The following is a 20772-nucleotide window of genomic DNA, read 5'->3' as shown; positions in this document are numbered from 1 at the left end:
TATACATTATACATATGATATACTCACATTGTACAAAATTGACAAAATAGTACATAGCAACAGTACAAGAATAATATAAAAAGCAAAATTGGACTATGTGGGAATGTAAGAGGAAGAGAATTGGTTATAGTCAAATTTGATTCAGTGATCGCATGAAAGAAAACAACTTATTATCAAAGAAATCAAGACTGCGATACTTGTTGCAGGCCAAAGGTTTTAAGCATGGCGGAAAGAAAACAATAATTAGTTCTATGGTTGTCTGTATGAAAGAGTTTTTTTTTTAAAGTTCTTTTGGGATATTTATGGTATTTGTTGACAATTCGTAATAAAATCCATTGTTATTTATTAACTTATATGTAAACTTAAGGGCTTTTTCCATAAGCAATATCTTTCAACCAACCAGATACCAGGGGCGACACCAGACGCAGACACCGTGTATAGAAGCGATTATGCGCAGCTTACCATTATATTTGACTAGGTAACCATGATAATGTTTTATTGTAACGTTATTTACAGAAAAACAAATAAATAATTAACATTTATTTGAAATCATCTCTACCGTTTGTATTTTTTACCTAATATAAATATAAATTTTAATAAAGCGCGCTCAGCGCCTGCGGTGAGCCAAGAAACTAGCCGATTATTCCAGCTTATTTTTTCATACAAATAAGTATACTATATTTTGAATGTCTTAACCCCAGTGCGGGTTTTTTCTCCTAGATTAAACTTGCAGATTACACAGATAATTTGAAGATTCTTGATTTGGAAAACAGTATTTCAAACATTGTTTCTTAAGGACTATTTTTCTTTGAGATGGTACTTTTGACATAAGGCCATAATTACTTTCATGTGTCATATTGCAGGACATATAGCGCTCCACGCGGCCGTATTTAGCACTTTTAATTACTAGAACAATTCGGCCAGTAGACATTTCAATTGAATACCTAATATCGACTGAATTCACAGTGGTATTTTACATTTATTTTTTAATGAATTATGTATTAAATTAATGGATAATATATCTATATAGTATATAATTTCACGAAATTACATCGTTTGAGTTGATTTCATGGATGAGAGTTGTATCACACAGAACCACAGAAAAATATCAATTTATAGTATATATTACTCACATTATATTATGTACCTTCTATGTAGGTGCAAATATATGATATTTTTTTATAACTCACCTGTAAATAAAATCACCATTCGCCAATGCCAGACACAGACTGGAGTAAGTAAGTCAAGGTTTGAATTAACTGATTTTTTACAGTTGTTATTAGTGTAACTAAACATTGCGTGGAATGCAGGACAAGCCAACATAGGGCGCTGTCAAATATTATAAGGCATTCACCAGACAGATAGCTCTCTTTTCCACCCCAATATTAGTTATATTCACAAGAAAAAGAAAAATTCATAATTTTTATTACTTTATGTACTAAACAATAATATACTAATGAGAAAGCACGAAATTAAAGATTTTGGGGTTGTTTAAGACTCAAAACAACTTTTTGATTCGCATTTCAATAAAATTACCTCCAAAGAATTGAGCATGTTAGGTTTCATAATTCGAATGAGTAAACACTTTGATAATCCAAAGCCTCTAATTTCATTATGTTATACGTTTGTCAGAAGCTATTGGGAATACGCATCTCAGATATGGAATCCCCAGTATGCCATATATAAAACAAGAATAGAAAATATTCAAAACAAATTTATAAAGTACTAAAAATACAAAACCGGTATTTCTTATGTATCAACTCACACTGCCTACACCCTACCATGGTATCACTTTTATACAATACCGCAGAGTGTGTGCGGACCAACTACTGCTTCACAAAATTATGACAGGAATAGTTGACGGTACAAAACTACTTAGTTTAATACATGTGCCAGCCAGGATTTGTAGACGGTACCACCCTTAGAGTATATACATTCTTACTAAAGTACCACCTGTTTCATGTACCAATAAGTAAAACATCGTATGTTATAAATGCTTTTTTTCGTAGGACTTTTTCAGCGTACAATACAAAATTTAAAGACATTGATTACACAAACATCACTCTGTCAGATTTAAAATTTACACTAAAATTGAATTATGTAACTCGGTAAACATTAAAATAATAAATATGTACATCTCCTTTTCCCTCCTTATCCTTTTTTCAAGGATTTTTGTTCTAATCCCACCCGATTTTCAATAACGTACTGTTCTTAAAAAAATATTTTAAAAAATTTTAATGATTGAAAAATATTTACGAGTACATGAAAATAATATTTTTATATGTATAAACTTATATGTATTTATTTAATATGTAATATATTTTCTTTACTAACTTTGGATACTTTGTGGAAATCTGTTATTAGTTCTGAGTTTATACACTTTATCTGTTTGTTTACTTTAAATATGTATCTAGAACTGTTGGTTTCCCAAATAAAATAAAATAAGTAAATAAAATAAATAAATAAAATAAATAACTCCCAGCGAATAAGTTCAGTCTAATCTCTAAGCAGAATTATACAGTAACAATAAGAATACAAATTTTAATATAAATATTTATTATAATTAATACTCAAAGCTTTAACATCATGGTCAAACATTTCAATAAATGTTGGTTATATTTGTACATAACCGCTTCTCAACTTTTCTTTATCTGGTGGTTTTGAGACGTGCCTGTCTCTTAGTCAGTACACAAATCACACTAAGATAAATATATTATATTTTTTTGATCTTGTTGGAGTTGAAAGAAGGGTGGGTGGGGGCGGAGGAGGGGAGGTTTGTGAATTTGCTAGATATGGGGTGAACATTATATTTTTTGCAGGTTAGTGTAATTAGTGTCCTGAGGAAGAGACTGGTACGTCTGAAAACTGAGAGACATAGAAAAGTCGGTTAGATACAATTTTTTACTTACCTGCATTTGATTTTTAAAAAAGAAATGTAAAAACATCTAATGATCTTTTTTTTTTTAATCTTTGTTGATTTATGTTTAAAAACAACAGGCGTTACAAAAAAAAATATACAATCTTAAATACAATGCCAAAAAAAGCATACTTGTGTAGAATTTTGAACACACGCAAAAAAACTATAAAAATGAAAACAAATATAAAGTTTTTCGGTAACTATGATTTTTATTTTTTAATTTGACAGATTTGCACGAGGTAACCCCTGATTAGTTTTTCAAAAACAGAATAATATTGGATACAGTCTATAAAAGTTTTTAGATAAAATTGTTTAAAATAAATTCACACATATATAATTATCATCCCCCTTTCCGAACCCATTAGTGCATCGGGCCCATGTTACATGAAGATAAGGTAATTTTTTTACTCTTTAGGTGCCAGTTCTGAAACAATGAAATATTCGAGTTAAAAAAACCTCTTAAATTGATGTTCACGTCCAGCCTGTAAGGAATTGACCCCAGGGCCTCAAGAATATTAGACGAACGCGTCAACTACTTTATAAAAAGACGAACATTCTACTTTTGATTTCCTGATTCATGATTCTTGCCTGAGAGTAGCCATCGAGTCGAAAACACACGTTAAGCGCTGTCATTCTGAAAGCATAGAGAGCGTGTTGCTAGCACTTTATTTATCTCTTAATTCCTATGTGCTAGCAACGCTTTCTCTGCACCCGAGAGCGTTCAGAATCGCATTGCAGGTTTCTTGTACCATTTCACTACTGATATGTATTCTTCATCCGCCTCAACCCAGAATAGTAATATAAAATAGACATGTGTAATACAAGATAGTTAGATATGTAGAATTGACAAACATTTGTAATGCACTTAAATCATTTTTATTTTATTTATTTATTTGTTTCATCCAATATATAATACAAATATATAGTTAGCAAAAAAGTTCTTTATACAATAGGTACATTCAATAACATTTCCTTTTTATATTTGGATGTGGCCACTCCACTGGCCCCACAGGCATGTTCCGGAGTGTCAGTGTATTATTTATTTTATACATAATAGTACATACTTTCACACCAATTGTCAAGTCACATCAAAATATTAAAAATTGAAAATATTAAAAGAAATATTTTAAAACATACCTTCATGAATAATATGAGAAAAGACTTTCATGAAATTTAAATTATATTTTGATATGCGAAACATATATCTCTCAGCTTCCTGTCTAGTCTTTTTAGTAATCCATTTATGGACTAGAATTTTAAACCATCGTTTTTTTCTGATCGTTGTCTTTCGCTTCGCTCTTCTCAGGAGATGACACTTTCCATTCCTTGACATACCGCTCTATTTTTAAGCAATTTCTTTTCTGTTCAAGGTACCAGACTTTGGAATGAGCTACTTCTTCATGTAAAAAATGCATCTTCTCGGGTCACCTTCAAAAAATGCCTGAAACATTGCTTTATGTTTTTTTTTTTTTTTTTAAGGAATAACCCGCTAAGCCTCTATTTTGAGGCTTGTCAGCAGGTGGGATAGAGGAGATATGGAAGAAGTTAATGAAAAATACACCACAACACCCAGACCAATTGAGAAAAAAATCTTTCTTGGATTTTTTTCTTTCAACTGGCGGGAATCAAACCCGCGACGCCAGTTTCACAGATAGCCGTCTAACCAACTGCGCCACGGCGCCTGTCACTTAGAACCCTTATATCCCTTAATTTTTTTTTTTTCATTTTTCATTCCTTCTCTTTCCTGGTTCATCTTCCAATCTCATTACCTAATCCCACATTCCTCATTCTTTATTATGTATATCATAAAATTATTTTATTAAGTTTATATGTGCAAACTGTATCTCCCCATAAAAAACAGCTGTTATTTTTTTTTAAATATGTTTTTTATATGTATCTTTGTTTTATGTAGGTTTTATTTTTCAAAAATATTTTCACAATAGTCTTTAAATTAAAGTCCTACTGAATTGTAAACATACAATTTGTCAGCAGGTTCTTACATTGCTTCAATTTTTCATACTTAACCTACATTAATCCTAATACTATTTAAAACGCATTATATCCCATACCACTTTTTTTTATTATCTTATTAAAAATTATCATTAATTTAAAAATCTTTTTTCATTAGCCATAATTTAAGCATACGTCTTACTCCTGCATTTAACTCACAATTCTTAAAATTGTTCGGTAACTTGTTAAATACACCATCCACATTGGATGAACTATGTTCCTCAATAAAATGTCTCAAAAACAATAAATCACCTGGGCATAATAATATCCCTGGAGAACTACTTAGATATGGCGGTAGTGGTGTTTGCACAAAACTACATGATTTTATTATTAAAATATGGGAAACGGAAACGACGCCAGACGACTGGAACATCGGTGTTATATGCCTCCTGCACGAAAAGGAAGATGCCATGAACTTTGATAATTACAGAGGTATAACACTGCTGGACACAGCTTACAAAGTCTTTGCTGCCTTCTTATTTAAAAGACATCTCCCACGTGTCGAACCACTTACCAGTTTGTTTTTTGTTTAGATGAAAAATATTGCTTTTGGCAATAATTCTGCCAAAGTACTTATTCTTAATAATTTTTTTTTTTTTTTTTAAAGGAATAACCCGCTAAGCCTCTATTTTGAGGCTTGTCAGCAGGTGGGATAGAGGGGATATAGAAGAAGGTAATAAAAAATACACCACAACACCCAGACCAATTGAGAAAAAAATCTTTCTTGGATTTTTTTCTTGCAACTGGCGGGAATCGAACCCGCGACGCCAGTTTCACAGATAGCCGTCTAACCAACTGCGCCACGGCGCCTGTCATTTTTCTGTAGAAAAATCTCTCATCTTTTCATTAATAAATACGTCATTTTTCTGTAGAAAAAACGACGTCACATTTCAACCTCACAACACATTCGGACTTACTCTTAAATGAAATTCGCTAAAAAATACTTATTTGGAGAACCTACGTGTTCTGTCCAAAAGGAAATGACATATCTATCAGTCAGGCTCTGCGTTGGATCTGTTATCCTTAAAAGTATTACAAAAATATGAACAAAGAAGCTCCCTTCCCGCCTCACCTCGTCATCCCTAATTTCCAGACCAGAAACACACATAATAAACTGTGACAAGGACCACCCCTCCACCCACCTAACCACCACCCTGCCTCTAACTCCCGCCCCCTGAATACCTCACGTCACAAACATTTCGTTCGTTATTATATTTTTCGAAGGCTACACCCACTAGTCGGTTCGCAGAACCGGTATCAGGATATACAATTATGCTTACCTTCGTTTAGGGCTTATGACCTGTTAAATTTGACAGGTTACAGTTTCCGTGATGCAAAAATATTTTTATTCAAATTAGGTGTTAACATTTTATGGATGAGTGCGTGTGAATTTATTTGAGGTTAAATGAGAAAGATGGATTACAATTGAAGTTATTTATTGAGTAGATATACACGAGTTACATCTTTACATTTTTGTACAGAAGGAATTTACAAAAGCGAACACTCTACGGAGAGCTGTGGTGAGCGGCACCAAATATCAAGATGAAATGGTAAATGTTCTTCCGGTGTACGACGTTTAGTATCTTGTCAGAGCCGACATTGCAGCGGATTACGCGTTGCGGATCAAAGCGAGGTTTGGCTCTGCCAACCACACGGCTTTTGGTGTTGCTCTCCACTACATAAATTGAACGTAGTTATGCAGAAAGCAGCCAGTTCACAATTTAAAAAAAATGATATATTGATGTTATCGGATGCAGGAAGGTCAATTCCATTTTCTGCTAAAAACAGCCAAACCGCTTTCGTACAAAAAAACTGTATTAATCACGTTCTGAAAATGGCGTCAATCACAAAAAAAGCATTTTTCATTTGCATAAAGCACCCACATCTCTAGAAAATCGGGTCAGGATCGATCGGGTTCGATCTGGTTGTGGTCCTGTGGCTAGTGTCTCGGACTCACTGACCAAAGGTCCGTGGTTTGAATCCCACTCTACCCCAACTTGATTCCATTTTCTAATAGTGAGTTATTTACAACTCGTTGAAAATGGCCCTCAAAATTAAATATTTGGGTAAATCATAAGAATGCAAATATTTCTTTTTAGAAAAAAAATAAATCTTATGGTTTTTTAAAAATCATTAAAACTGGTCAAATACATAATAAGATTCTTGTTTGTTCTGTAAAAAAAAAAACTTATGTATTCATTGTTTATCATTTGTTAAAAGTCAAAAACATTCCAAATTTTGTTTAAATTTGATAATTCACTCATTTCACAAAAGTGCTATTACCTCAGTTTCATTTTAATATGGCTGGCTGCTTTCTACATAACTACGTTCAATTGTGTCTGTCTTTTTCAAAATTTAAAAATAAGCACTAAAAAAAACAAAATGATAAAGGTACGTCATTATTTATTTGATTACCAGCTTTCAAAATGGAACGTCAAGAAGTCAAATGTAATCATTTTTGACAGCTCCGTGTGTTCGCGTTCAATCGAGGGAATAAAGTGTAAAACAAAAGAATCGGGTTGTGGTCACGTGGCTAGTGTTGCAGACTCACGGATCAGAGATTCGAGGTTCGGACCCCACTCTACCTTAACTTGATTTCCATTTTCTAATAGTGAGTTATTTAAAACTTGTTGAAAACTGCCACCAAAATTTAAATGTATTGGTCCATCATAAAACCTCAAACATGACCTTTTTAATGAAAAAAATATAATTGGCCAGACCGGGTTATGGTCCCGCGGTAGTTTTGTGGACTCACGGGCCAAAAGTCTGAGGTTCAAATCCCACTCTACCACAAATTATTTTTAATTTTTCCAGCAAAAGTTATTTCCAACCCTTAGGAAGTAGTCTAAAAAAATTTAAATATTCGAGTAAATAATAATTACTCAAGTATTTCTTATATTATGTATATTTACATGTATATATGTATATATTGTGTACATATAAATCTTCAATCTTAAATGCCTAGACTTGTATATTTTCTTTTCAAAACAGTTCTCAGTATCTGTTAAAATGTTACCTTCATGTAACATAAATGGTCAAGATACGCTGCGATTGGTGTAACAATGCAGTTCTCTATGCACTATTGGAAGCGGGAGGAGAATGATAAAGAGAATGATGTTAGAAGTCTAAATATTTCAAATTTGTTCAAATTTTGAAAACCTTGTGCCGGCCCCAAATATTTTCCTAAGCACACACATACACATACACACACTAACACACACACACTCGGTCAGAATATGGGGAGAGTAAGTGGCACATTTATTCATGTAGTCTGCTTTTCCATACAACAAACTCCGCAGCGGACTGTCTACAGTTAGTATCTATAGGTACTCAACTTGACAGGGGTTTGCATTGGTACTCATATATCGCTAAATGCATACATATTTTTTAAAACATATATATTTAAAATCGGGTCGTGGTCCCGAGGTAGTATTGTGGACTCACGGACCAAAGGTCCCAGGTTCAAATCCCACTCTACCACAACTCGATTCCCATTTTTCCAGCACAAGTTATTTACGACTCTTAGGAAATGGTCTGAAAATTAAAATATTTGAGTTAATAATAAGAACTCTAGTATTTCTCTTTTTAAAAAAAAAACAATAAAAGATATAAAATAAAAAATATTTAAATAAATATTTTTAAAAAATATTTTATTAATTTGCTCATTTAATCATTACTCATTCATTCCTTCATCCGTTCATTCGTTCTTTCACTCATTCATCATTGACTCTTTTCGCATTAACACATTTACTTAATTTCTTAAATCATATATTAATTCAACAATGTTTTACATTAGCCGGCATTCAATAAGGTACATCGGGCTTAAGAAAGAGACTGCCGGCGTAATGGGGAAACTGCGACATTGTAGATCGTCGTCTTTGTCATACATACATGCATACAGATTCCAAACTCCTGGGATAAAGATGACGCTCTACAAAGTCGGCAGTCTCATTCTTAAGTCCGATGTATTTTATTTACTGCCGGGTACTGTAAATGTGTCCACATGTTTGCAGAATGTCTGGATTTCCTCCCTAGAAAATTATTTAAATCTAAATTTGTTGCAACAGAGAGGGAAAACATTTTCGAGAAGATAATGGGGAGGTCTAGGCATTTACAGGGCTATGACCTGTCATTGGCTGGTTTAAGTGGGCATTTTACACACAACATTGTAACATTCACTTCACTTCACAAGTCAACAGATGGAAGAGTTGAGGAAATATGTGTTCAAACATGGGCAGAATGGTGAATTTTCGTGTTACATTCACCATCTGCCGATGTTTAAACATCCTCATTTTCTCAACTCTTCCATCTGTTGGCTTTCGTGAAGAAAAATAGTTTAAACCTTTATTGTGTGGGTGAGATTCATCCGGCTGAACCAATTCACCTACTAGGCAACGCCTGAAAACATTTTTTTTTCCAATTTTTATATTTCTAATTTTACCAGTTAGTTAATTCAACAATTAACATATTAAAACAGAGATGGAGAACATTCAAAAGAATGGAATATAGAAGTCTAGGCATCTACTGGGCTTATGTCATCGGCTGGTTTAAGTAGCCACTTTACACCCTTTGTAACATTTACCGTTCTGCCTATATTTGAACATCTATGTTCCTTTAATTCTTCCATCTGCTGATGTTTGTGAAGTTAAAGAGCTGAAACCATTATTGATGTGTTTGAGATCCATCTGATTGAACTATTTCACTCACATACTAGGCAACGCCTGCAAACATTATTCAATTTTTATACTTCTTCTTGGACCAGATGGATTCAATAATTTCATTTCAATCATTCAAAAATGTTTTGAGTATGTCCAAATGTTTGCAAACCAACTGGAATTCTTACTTAGAGAGTTATTGAGATGTTAATTTGTTGCAATGTTACTCCGTGTGTAATGTGGCCACTTGAACTATCCAATGATAGATCGTAAGCCCTGTAAATGCCTAGACTTCCATATTCCCTTCTCAAAAATGTTTTTCTTCTCTGTTGCAACAAATTTAGTTTAATTTATTCACTCCTGTTCTCATCTTCTTCTTTTGCCACTCCTGCCGAAGGTTGGCAACCATCATTCTGAATTCGTCATGACCCTGGGCTAGTCTTATCAGCGTTGCAGGATCCGGCACACTGAACCACTGTCTAAGGTTTCGGAGCTATGATGCTCTTTTTCGTCTCATACCTCGTTTGCCCCATATATTTCCTTCCATAATTTATAAATATATAATGCTGGAGAAAGGCTTACTTCACGTTGTGAAATATTTGGCCTAAGTATTAGACTCAGATTAGACTTTTACAGAGGTCAGTTACTCCCACTCTTTATTCATCATGCTTAAAATCACTTTATTGGAGACACGATCAGTCCATGAGATTCGATTCATCATTCACTCATTCTTTAATTTACTCATTTAATTGTTTCATGGTTTACTCATGCCAGGTAAAAACATAAAACAAGAACAAATGCAGGACAGTCAAAAATACGAAAATTTATTGGTGACAAATTTAACATCAACGTTAAAAAGCACAGCAGACTACACTAACCAGACAAGACAACAAGATTAGACCTTATGCTATTTTAACATAACCCTCAAAGGTTTTAAAAATTATAAAGAAATCAAATTAAATTTAAAATCACTTTTTCACGTATGATTCATTCACTCAATAGGACCAGGGCCCACAACGAGCTACAGCGCCACTGATAATGATCGAATCATTCTTCATTGTCTTATCAAATTTTCCACTAATTTACTTATTTATTCATTATACTCATTCACTCGTTTAATCATTGGTTCATAAACTCATTTTTTATTATTTTTACAATACCTGTATAAATGCTTGATTATTAATTTTACTAATATTTTTCTTTCTTGCTTACCGTAACACTTTATTTATTCGTTTGTTTAAAAAAAATATTTCATTAAATTATACGTTTGCATTTTTTTATATGCTTTCTGTTTTTCTTGTTTACCTTAATTTTTTATTTTTTTTACATTGTATAACTTTTTTTATATCTTTTCTATTTTTTTAAACTTTTCTAAGTAATTTTTTCTAGATATTTCGTGTTTAATTTTTAAGTATGTTAGCATGTATTTTTTTGTATATTGCCGCCCCTTGGACGTTTATAAACTTAATAAATAAATCAATTGAATTGAAAAGCTAACTTTTTTTTATGTTTTAATAAACTTTTTTTGTTCATTGAATACTTTTTTTATCTGTAATTTTTCTTATACAATTTTTATCTATTCATCCTTCTTTAAATGAAAAAAAAAATCTGTTTTCACATTTTCATTTATTTTATAATATTTTATATTTTGTCAACACAAAATTTCTTCACTTCACAAGAGCATTACGCTTTTTATGAGAAAGCGTTTCTTTCATTTTGATTAAAATACTGGCAGGCGTTATATGTTTTTTATTTAAAATTTAGTTTTTTTGCGATTGTGGCAGAGAATCCATTCAATATTGCCATGCGAAATATTTATATTTATTTTCCTTAGTTCATTTGACAAACCCTGAATGTAAGAAAAGGCTATTTGCAAGGTAAAGCAACCCCATCTTTCTTGGCCATTTTTTCCATATGTATAATATAACGATGCCATCTTGATATTCTTGTGATTTGATTTGAATAAGACCAAGGCGACAGAATAAGGGAGAGATATAGCTTTTTCTAATAATGTTTTGGCTGTTTCATTTTTTATTTATTCCAAATCTTCTGAGCCCCAACTTCTTGTATTATTTTTTCCACATGATATTTTCTATTTTTTAACAATTTTTTTCGTCTCTAACTTTTTTATATTTTGTTTAAAAATGCAAAAATGCACTGTTTATGAAATTTGGTATATATAAATTATTATTTTAGTTTATATTGTTTATTATGTTAATGATAATTGGGTTAATTAAATTAATTACGTTTTTTAAAAGTTATTATCATGTTAACTTTGCAAAGCATGTTTTACATTAGGTAAAATTTTTCCCTTGGCACGGGACATCCCACAGTGAGGGAATATTATTCTGTATAAAAAAAGAATACAAACAATGTCAAAGAATAAAACAACTAATTTAAAGCATGTTTCACATTATGTAAAATGTTTCCCTCGGCACGGGACACCCCACAGTGATGGAACATTATTCTGTATAAAAAAATAGTACAAACAATGTAAATGAATAAATAATAAATATCAATACAATATTTATATAAGAACATTTAATAAGAGACAGTTTTGACCGTTTAAAATTCAGCTTTACCTTGAGTTTCATATTTACACTTTCGCTTATTTTTTAATAATTTGGGATGTTAAACTTTGTCATAAAATAGAAACCGAGATTTTTTTTTCATGTAATGTTTTCTTTCTCAAAAAAACACACGTGTTTTGGAAATCACGCGTAACTTGAATATCTGGATGCTTCTAAGTATCATTATGGAAATTATTTTAATCGATCACAAGAATCCAATCTGATGTGGTGCAATCGTACGATTTATGAATCTGAGGCAATTTGGTTAAAAAATCTCGATAAAAATCTCAATATGAGGTTTAACTTGCTTGCAACATTTAGATTCGGAATCTATTTCATTATCGCCTTATTTCAGCGTGATAAATTTATGTGCATCTTAGCTAGTTAAAACGGTATATTATATTTTTAGTCTCTTGCATCGTAGTATTGTATTTTTGTAACAAATTATATTTATAAACTAAATTGCAGTATGATCGAGGATCATTTAGTAAAGCAATTTTATTCTTAAATAATTTCCCTTGTTTTGTTTTTGTATTTTGTAGCAGAAAAAAAAACTTATCAAATGATTAAATGAAATACGACTAAAATAAAATAGATTTTAGCCACCAAAAATTGAAAAAAATAAATTTGGACAGCGTGCGTTAGATTGTATTGTTCAAATATTCAGTATGCTGCCACTTGACTTGAAAACAGATCTTAGTAAAAATATTTTTTAATTTTTATTATGATAGTGGTTAGATGTCGGGATGTTTATTTGCTGATTATGTTTTTATGCATAACTTTTATTTAAGGAACTTACTATTTTTATCTTTCCTCAAACATTTTTTTTCTTTTTAACCTTTTCTTTTATTTCTTTTTAATTGCTTGTACATATTAAAGATCTTAATTTAAGTAGGTGCTATTAATCTATTTTTTTGTTTTTTAGATATGATTGTATTTTTTATGTATTTAGTATAATTTTCATCCTGTTTTTGTTGCTTTTTAAAATTATTTTAAACTTTTTTATCTGGTTCTGTTATTTATTTTTTCAAGACTGTTTTTTATTTTCAAAGCATCAAAACGAAATAAATAAATGTTTATTATTTTTAATATGTTACAATATTACGTGAATATTTTTTTAATTTAATAGTTTATCGAGACTTTTTAAATACTTTATGGATTTCTTTAATAATGTATTAATACTGTAATAGCATGTGTATTTTATTATTTTATTTTGAAAAAATACTATTTAATAATAATGTCTATAATATGTAAGCGGAAATCTAACACGTGCTATTGCTTCTCTGTATAAAGACAACACAGCATGTGTTAGGGTAAACGGATCATACACATCGTGGTTTGACATTCATAAAGGAGTGAAACAGGGATGTGTTATGTCACCATGGCTGTTCAACGTGTTTATCGATAACTGCATGAAAGAACTGAAAGGCTTGGGAGCAAAAATGGGTGATTTAAATGTCAATTGTCTTTTGTATGTTGACGATGCTGTACTCCTTGCTAACAACAAAGAGGAACTGCAATTCTTGGTAACAAAGGTCTACGATTTATGCAAGAGAAGCGATTTGCTGATGAATGTCGATAAATCGAATGTGAAGGTTTTTGAAAAAAATGAAAGTATGACTAAATGTGAAATCACTGTGAATAGAGTTATACTAAAACAAATAGAGGAATTTGTGTATCTGGGAAGTATGTTCACTAGGGATGGAATGACTGAGAAAGAGATTGAAAGGAGGGTGAATGCCGGGAACAGAGTGAACGGTGCACTTAAATCGACCTTGGCAAATAAATGCTCATCACAAGAGGCAAAATTATCAGTTCACAACGGAGTCCTGGTCCCGTCCCTGATGTATGGGAGCGAAGTATAGACTTGGAAAAACAGGGATGAAAGTAGGCTGAATGCTGTCAAAATGCGATCTCTCAGGCAAATGTGTGATAAAACTATGTAGAATAGATGCACAAATGTTGAGATCCGTACATTATGTAAGGCTGAGACAAGCATTATCGACAAAATCAAGAAAGGAGCTCTCCCCTTGTTTGCACATCTAGAACGAATGGACAGCGAGAGAACGGCTAAGAATATTTACAATGCGAATATTTATGGATGCAGAAATAGAGGAAGACTGAGAAAGACATGGCGTGACCAAATTCAACAAATACTTAAAGATGGACATGTCAAAAGTCGGAATAATCGGCGCGCGCGCATGAGAAGATGTATGAATGTAGAGGAAGCGAGATCTGTATGCAAAGATAGAGTGTTGTGGCGTTCTATCCTCTCTTTCTACCCTTACGGGGAAACGGCGTGATGGTTTGTTGTTGTTGTTTGTCTATATTAAAAACCATTAAAAAATGGAAATTCTTTCAACACATGTTTGTGCAACAGACTAAATAATCTAAACATAAATTATTAATTAATAAATTATTTAAGTATGTTATATCTATAAAAACGATATTTTACAATGCATTTTTAGATTGTATTGTCACAATATGGCCCTAAATAAAATGTGCCCCATAAAGGCATAATTTTACGCATGCCCCGCGCCTTAAACGTTCCAAATTCAAATAAACTCTTGTACGAATTCGTGGCATTTATCGAAAATATTCCCGGGACAGGATTCGTTCCTTTTTTGGAATCTTTTCGCGCCACAGAGCACATTCACAACTTCCTGTCCATAACTTCCGACGTTACAAGGGGCGTATTGAAGGCAAAAGTTCCATCATTTTTCTTTCTCCTGTAAATGTCCCATGTTTCCCGCCTTTTCTCTGATTCTGGACCTCGTCATTTTTATTTTTACGAAATTATGAAATCGAGGGATTCCGATAATACCATCGTCATTTTTATTTACATAAATACAAGTTTTTTCATGATTTTTTTTCCATAAAAATATTTTTACGTTTCTTTCAAGACTAGTCTCCTTAATAAAATATTATTGTTGTTGTAGTTAATTTTTAATCCTGTTATTTGTTGTTTTTATTTCACATAAATAATTAAAAACAGAATTACATAAGGATAAAATTGAGCTTTTTAACTTCAATCAATCAATCAACAAATAAATAAATTGAAAAAAAAAATCTTTCGACGTTAGCCGAACGGGAAGTTTTTTTTCAAATATTTATTTATATGGTCAGCATTAAAAAAAATCTTAGAAAAACATTTTTTTACAAATTTCATGTACATATATCTGGGGTAGTGGTCACGTGTTTCGTGACGGTCGGACAGATAAGAGGTCCGAGGTTTGAACCCCATCCTACAATTAATTGATTCCCATTTTCTTTACAATCGTTAAAAATGGCCACCAATTTCCCCCTTTTCTTACAATTATTTATGACTAAAATAAAAGAGCTCTAAAAATTTTAAAACATATTTGGGTAAATTATAAAACCGCAAATATTTCCTTTAAAAACATTTTTGTGAGAACAAATAATTGAATAACTAATATGTATATTGTAATATTTTTTTCGAATTAAATTTAACGTTGTTCTAAGTTTCTCTTTATTGTAGAAAAGGACTCAATTTCATTGCGGTTTTTAAGATTAACACATTACAACAGAAATAGAGAACATATAAGAAAAAATCGAGGCATTTACATGTCTTATGACCTGTCATAGGCAAATTTATGAAGCCACTTTACACATTGTGTAACATTTACCACTCTGCGTATGTTTAAACATCCATACTTTTTTATGCGAGAGGTAAACTGCAGTATCTCTGACAACACAAATTTTCAGGACCGACAAATGAGTGATTTTTCGTACATTTAACATCTTGTATTTTTCAATGTAAGGCTTTAAGGTAAATTGGTTTTCTAAAATATATTGATACAGATTACAAAAATACACTTTTAAAAAATTATGTCTTTAACCTCTAATTCTGTGTGAAGTTACAATAAAAAATAAATAAATTATCTCGGTTATAAAGGCAATTAAAAGTTAATGCCAATTTACCATGTAATATATGACAAAAAATTTGATATAAAAATAACTCAATATCATCATATTTGGAGTTTACATATTACAACAGAGATGAAAAACATTTTATTGAAGGTAACATATAAGTCTAGGCATCTACAGGGCTTATGACCTGTCATTGACTGGTTTAAGTGGCCACTTTACACACTGCGTAACATTCACCATTCTGCCCATATTTGAACATCTACATTTCTTTAATTCTTTCATCTGGTGATGTTTGTAAAGTTAAAGAGCTGAAACCTTTATTTATGCGGGTGAGATTAATCTAATTGAATTATTTCACCCACACACTAGGCAACGCCTGAAAATTTATATTTTATTCAATATATATACTTCTTCATGAACCAGGTGGATTTATCAACAATATTTTCAGTTTGTCCAAATTTTTGTAGACAAGAACTGGATTCAACTCCCTGGAGAGCTGTTAATATTAAAATATTACAACAGAGATGAGAACATTTTAGAGAAGGTAATATAGAAGTCTAGGCTCTTTAACTTCGCAAACATCAACAGATGAAAGAATGAAAGGAATGTAGATGTTCAAATATGGGCAGAATGGTGAATGTTACACAGTGTGTAAAGTGGCCACTTAAAGCAGCCAATGACAGGTCATAAGCCCTGTAGATTCCTAGACTTCTATTTTAACTTCTCTAAAATGTTCTTCATCTCTGTTGTATCATGTTGACGTTAACAGCTCCCTAGGGAGAGAATCCAGTCCTTGTCTACAAAAATTTGAACGAACTCAAAATATTGTTGATATTTGGAGTTACCGTAGTCTACCTCTCGCATACACATTTCTTATATCTGTAAGTTTTAAAAAGCTTAAATAGCTGTAATCTTTATTGATGCTGGCGGTGTAACACGGCGAGTCAAGTTACCACCTACACCAGCCAATGACAGGTCATTAGCACTGTAAATGCCTAGACTTCACGTTCCCAAATCTAAAATGTTCTCCATCTCTGTTTAAATATCTTAATTACTAAACATAAAACGCAGGTAAAAAAATCGGGTCCGTAACGATAGGTGTATTTTTCAAATCAAATCTCCCGCTTTATGCGCTGAAATCCCTGAAAATACAGACAGTATTACTATGCCATCTTTGGACGAGCGCGAGTGTGGGGTGCCTAACCACCTAACTCGCCCCTTCCACCACCCTCCCAGTACCCAGTAAACATGGACTAGTGTCACGGTGGCTGAGCCCGCCATATATTTCAGAGGATACTTTTCAAATTTCGAATCTATGTTTGTATGTGTTCTCTTTCTTCTTCCGCTTTAAATCCGTCTCGTCCTGATTCCCGTCCATTCCCTGATTTTTGACCCACTGCTTCCGGTTTCCAAAATAGTTAAAATATGATTATTACCTTTTTTAATTTTCCTCATTTTTCGATTATTCCGAAAAAAAATACTCATATTAAATAAAATTATATTTTACATTTATACATAAATCATTTTTTTAAATATAATAAATCAATTATACATAAATCAAAGCTTTTTAGGCTGTGCCCGTGTTAATCCATAAAAATGAACGGTTAAAAATATGAAATAAGGGAAAATATCGATAGATTGTAAAACAACAGTTGTACAAGAAATAAGGTTTTTATTTATTTATTTATACTTTTACAATGTTTGTATTATATTTTTTTTATACAGAATAATGTTCCCTCACTCGGGTGTCCCGTGCAGAGGAAAACATGCTTTAAATTAGTTATTTAACACAGTTTACATAATAATAAAATAAAAACGTAATTAATCTAATTAGTTTAATTATCATTTTAAACGTAATAAGCAATATAAACTAATATAATGATAAAATACATAATAAATTGATTTAAACTTGCAGACAAAATTTTATAATCAAGAAACATTTTTTTTACCTATTTGATCCATTCATCGATCCGTGCGCAATCCACCTCCACTATCCATTTCATAATAGCAATTTTATATTGTGAGTACTTACTAATTGTTCTTATGGACAATAGAAGTAGATTGTACACTTTAACCGAGTAGTAGGCCAATCCTCTTTGACGAAAGGTTGTATTTATTTTTAATTTTTTTTGCAGCATCAGGGTGGAGTATCTAGAAACTCATAGCATAGAACAAACTATGGCCTTAATTCTTCAATGACCCGTCTTTGTCGTATTGTTAACTCAAGACAAGATCTGGACTTTTTTGGTTTAAGTTTACAACGATTTTAACAAACACTAAATAAATAGTACATATCTTGTCTTGATGTCCCTTATGTTTGTCAATGCTTCTTTTCTTCTTTTTTTAATGTTTTAAACAATTTATTATATAAATAAAACACGAGTGATACTTTAATCCACAAATTTGGAATATCCAGTGACCGGTTTCATCGCTTTCGCGACATCTTCGAGACTGGTATATTTATTAAAAAGTTAAATGTATTTATATAGAACAGAGGAAAGGATACATAATTCAAAGTTATATGTAAGTAAATTAAATAAAGTTATTTTTATCTAAAGGATCATTATCGATAAATTTTCTATGGGTTAACAAATGAATGGATATAATGTTATTTTAATGAGTTTAAGTATTTTATTTTATTGTTGGTGTCCCATCCTTCGTGAGTGTGGTTTTGTAATGATTTCTGAAAAACAAGGGGTAAAAAGTCATTAGTAAAATTATATTACAATGGGTAAAGTAATGGATATTCCAAATTTGTGTATTGAAGTATCACTCGTGTTTTATTTATATTATAAATTACAATGAACTTCCATCAAGAATTTTCACTTACAAACTTAAACGTTTTAAACAATTTTTATAAAAAAAAAAATTCTATTCTATTGTAATATTTAAACCCTATAAATTGTATACATGGACAATGTACGTTAATAAATAAATAAACTCTTGTATTTGTGAAATGAGTTATGGAAGGTAGAGCATAATGTTTAAATACCTAATTTTAAAAAATCTTCATCATTCTCTTTTCATTAATTATTTATACAGTTTAAACCGTCGCGCGTCGTCATTTTATTGTAGAATAATTTATTGAATACATATTATTGGATGGTAGTCCCTATTATGTATTCACTTTTTTAGTTTTTATTTACATTCATTTAACCTTTACATTTGTTTGTATGCGAAATCAATAAAATAAAATTAAAATTAAAATTTAAGTAAAATGCGTTATTAAAAGGTTGTTCAGTGATCTCCCCAAATCATTATTTATATTTCCAAGGAAAATCTTCAATTGTACTTAATGCTTTATAGGGACTGTTAAAAACCAATAAATTAAATGAAATAGTTTGTAAAACACGTGTCTTAAAAAATGTGTTCCGCCGAAAAGTCATTAGTCTCAGTGAGTAATTAATTATAATATGTGACTAAAAATACCAAATAAACACTGTTCTGTAGCACTGGAACAGAAAATAAATGAATTGATATTAGTACGAGTACCTACGTAAAACAACGCTACAATAAATTTATTTCTGCAGCGATCTCATACAATGCTCTCTTCCTTTTGACAAAAATAAGTAAAAGTGATTTTAAAAGGGATGATGAGTGCATTTTTTAAACATTTTAGACAGTGAATTTACTAACGTTTGCATCTTATAAAAAATTGGTATATTGTGAAGTGATTACCAAACTCTTACTACATTTTTTCTTTTTCTTTTTTTTGTATTTAACTTTTTGTACATAATGTTATTTGTACATTGGCGGGCTTGTTACCAAATAGCAATTTCTTCCAACCAACCAATTAAATAAAAGTTTTATTTTTATAATTCAAGTTACAGAACATATATAATAGAAAATAAAGAATAAAAAGCTAAAGATGTATAAAAATAGAAATAAACGTATTTGTTTTATAAATTATCTTAAATAAAAACTATTACTCAATGGGAAAAAGGAAAAAAGAGGAATAGGAAAGGATGAGAGATTAAGGAAGAGAAACGAGATGTTTCTTTAGACGTGATTTAAACTGAGATAATGTAGTAACATCTTTGATGGTGGATGGTAGATGATTCCACAGTCGAGCCGCATGGACACTGCATGAGTTAGAGAAGAAAGAGGAATTGTGGATGGGTATTAAGAGAGTGCCTTGAGAATTAGAACGAAGAGGTCAACCATGAACTGATAAGCGTTGATTTTTTTACGCAAGTATATAAGAGCGTTAGGACTATGAAGTACATTGAACAGTTAGACTGAGTGACAGTCTCTCCGCTGTCTAATTTTGAGCCATTTCAGTAACCTACGATAATCAGAAATTTGGTCATATTTCTTAAGACCAAAAATGTACCTTATGCATGTAATCTGAAGCCGTTCAAGTTTATCGAGTTGCTCACAGCTTAAATCAGTCATGGAAACATCAGCGTAATCTAGAATAATTTCACACCATGTGAATCACTAGTCAGCACTATAGTCTCCTCCCTCGTCAACCCCGCATCCATTAGCTCCGCCGAATAAAGCCGAAAGCTCATTATCCACAGCCTTCGGCCGACGGCGGAAGACCTTAGGTATAAAAAGGAGAGAACTTGAGACAAGGCTCTCTTGGGGCATCCGCAGCACGTTTCCAAGCCAAGAAAGGTAGAGTTTGAAATATAATCCTAGGCAAGTATTTTCGGCTCGATGGAAAGTCTCAGGTAAGAATTCTGAAACTGAAAATCGAGTGGAGATGAAATTGCATTGTAGTCTT

The sequence above is a fragment of the Micrasema longulum genome, unplaced genomic scaffold (genome assembly GCF_059751315.1).
Source record: "Micrasema longulum isolate JH-2025_06_02 unplaced genomic scaffold, ASM5975131v1 h1tg000472l, whole genome shotgun sequence".
NCBI lineage: Eukaryota > Metazoa > Arthropoda > Insecta > Trichoptera > Brachycentridae > Micrasema > Micrasema longulum.
The sequence above is the reverse complement of the archived record's forward strand: the minus strand, read 5'-3'. Positions refer to the sequence as shown.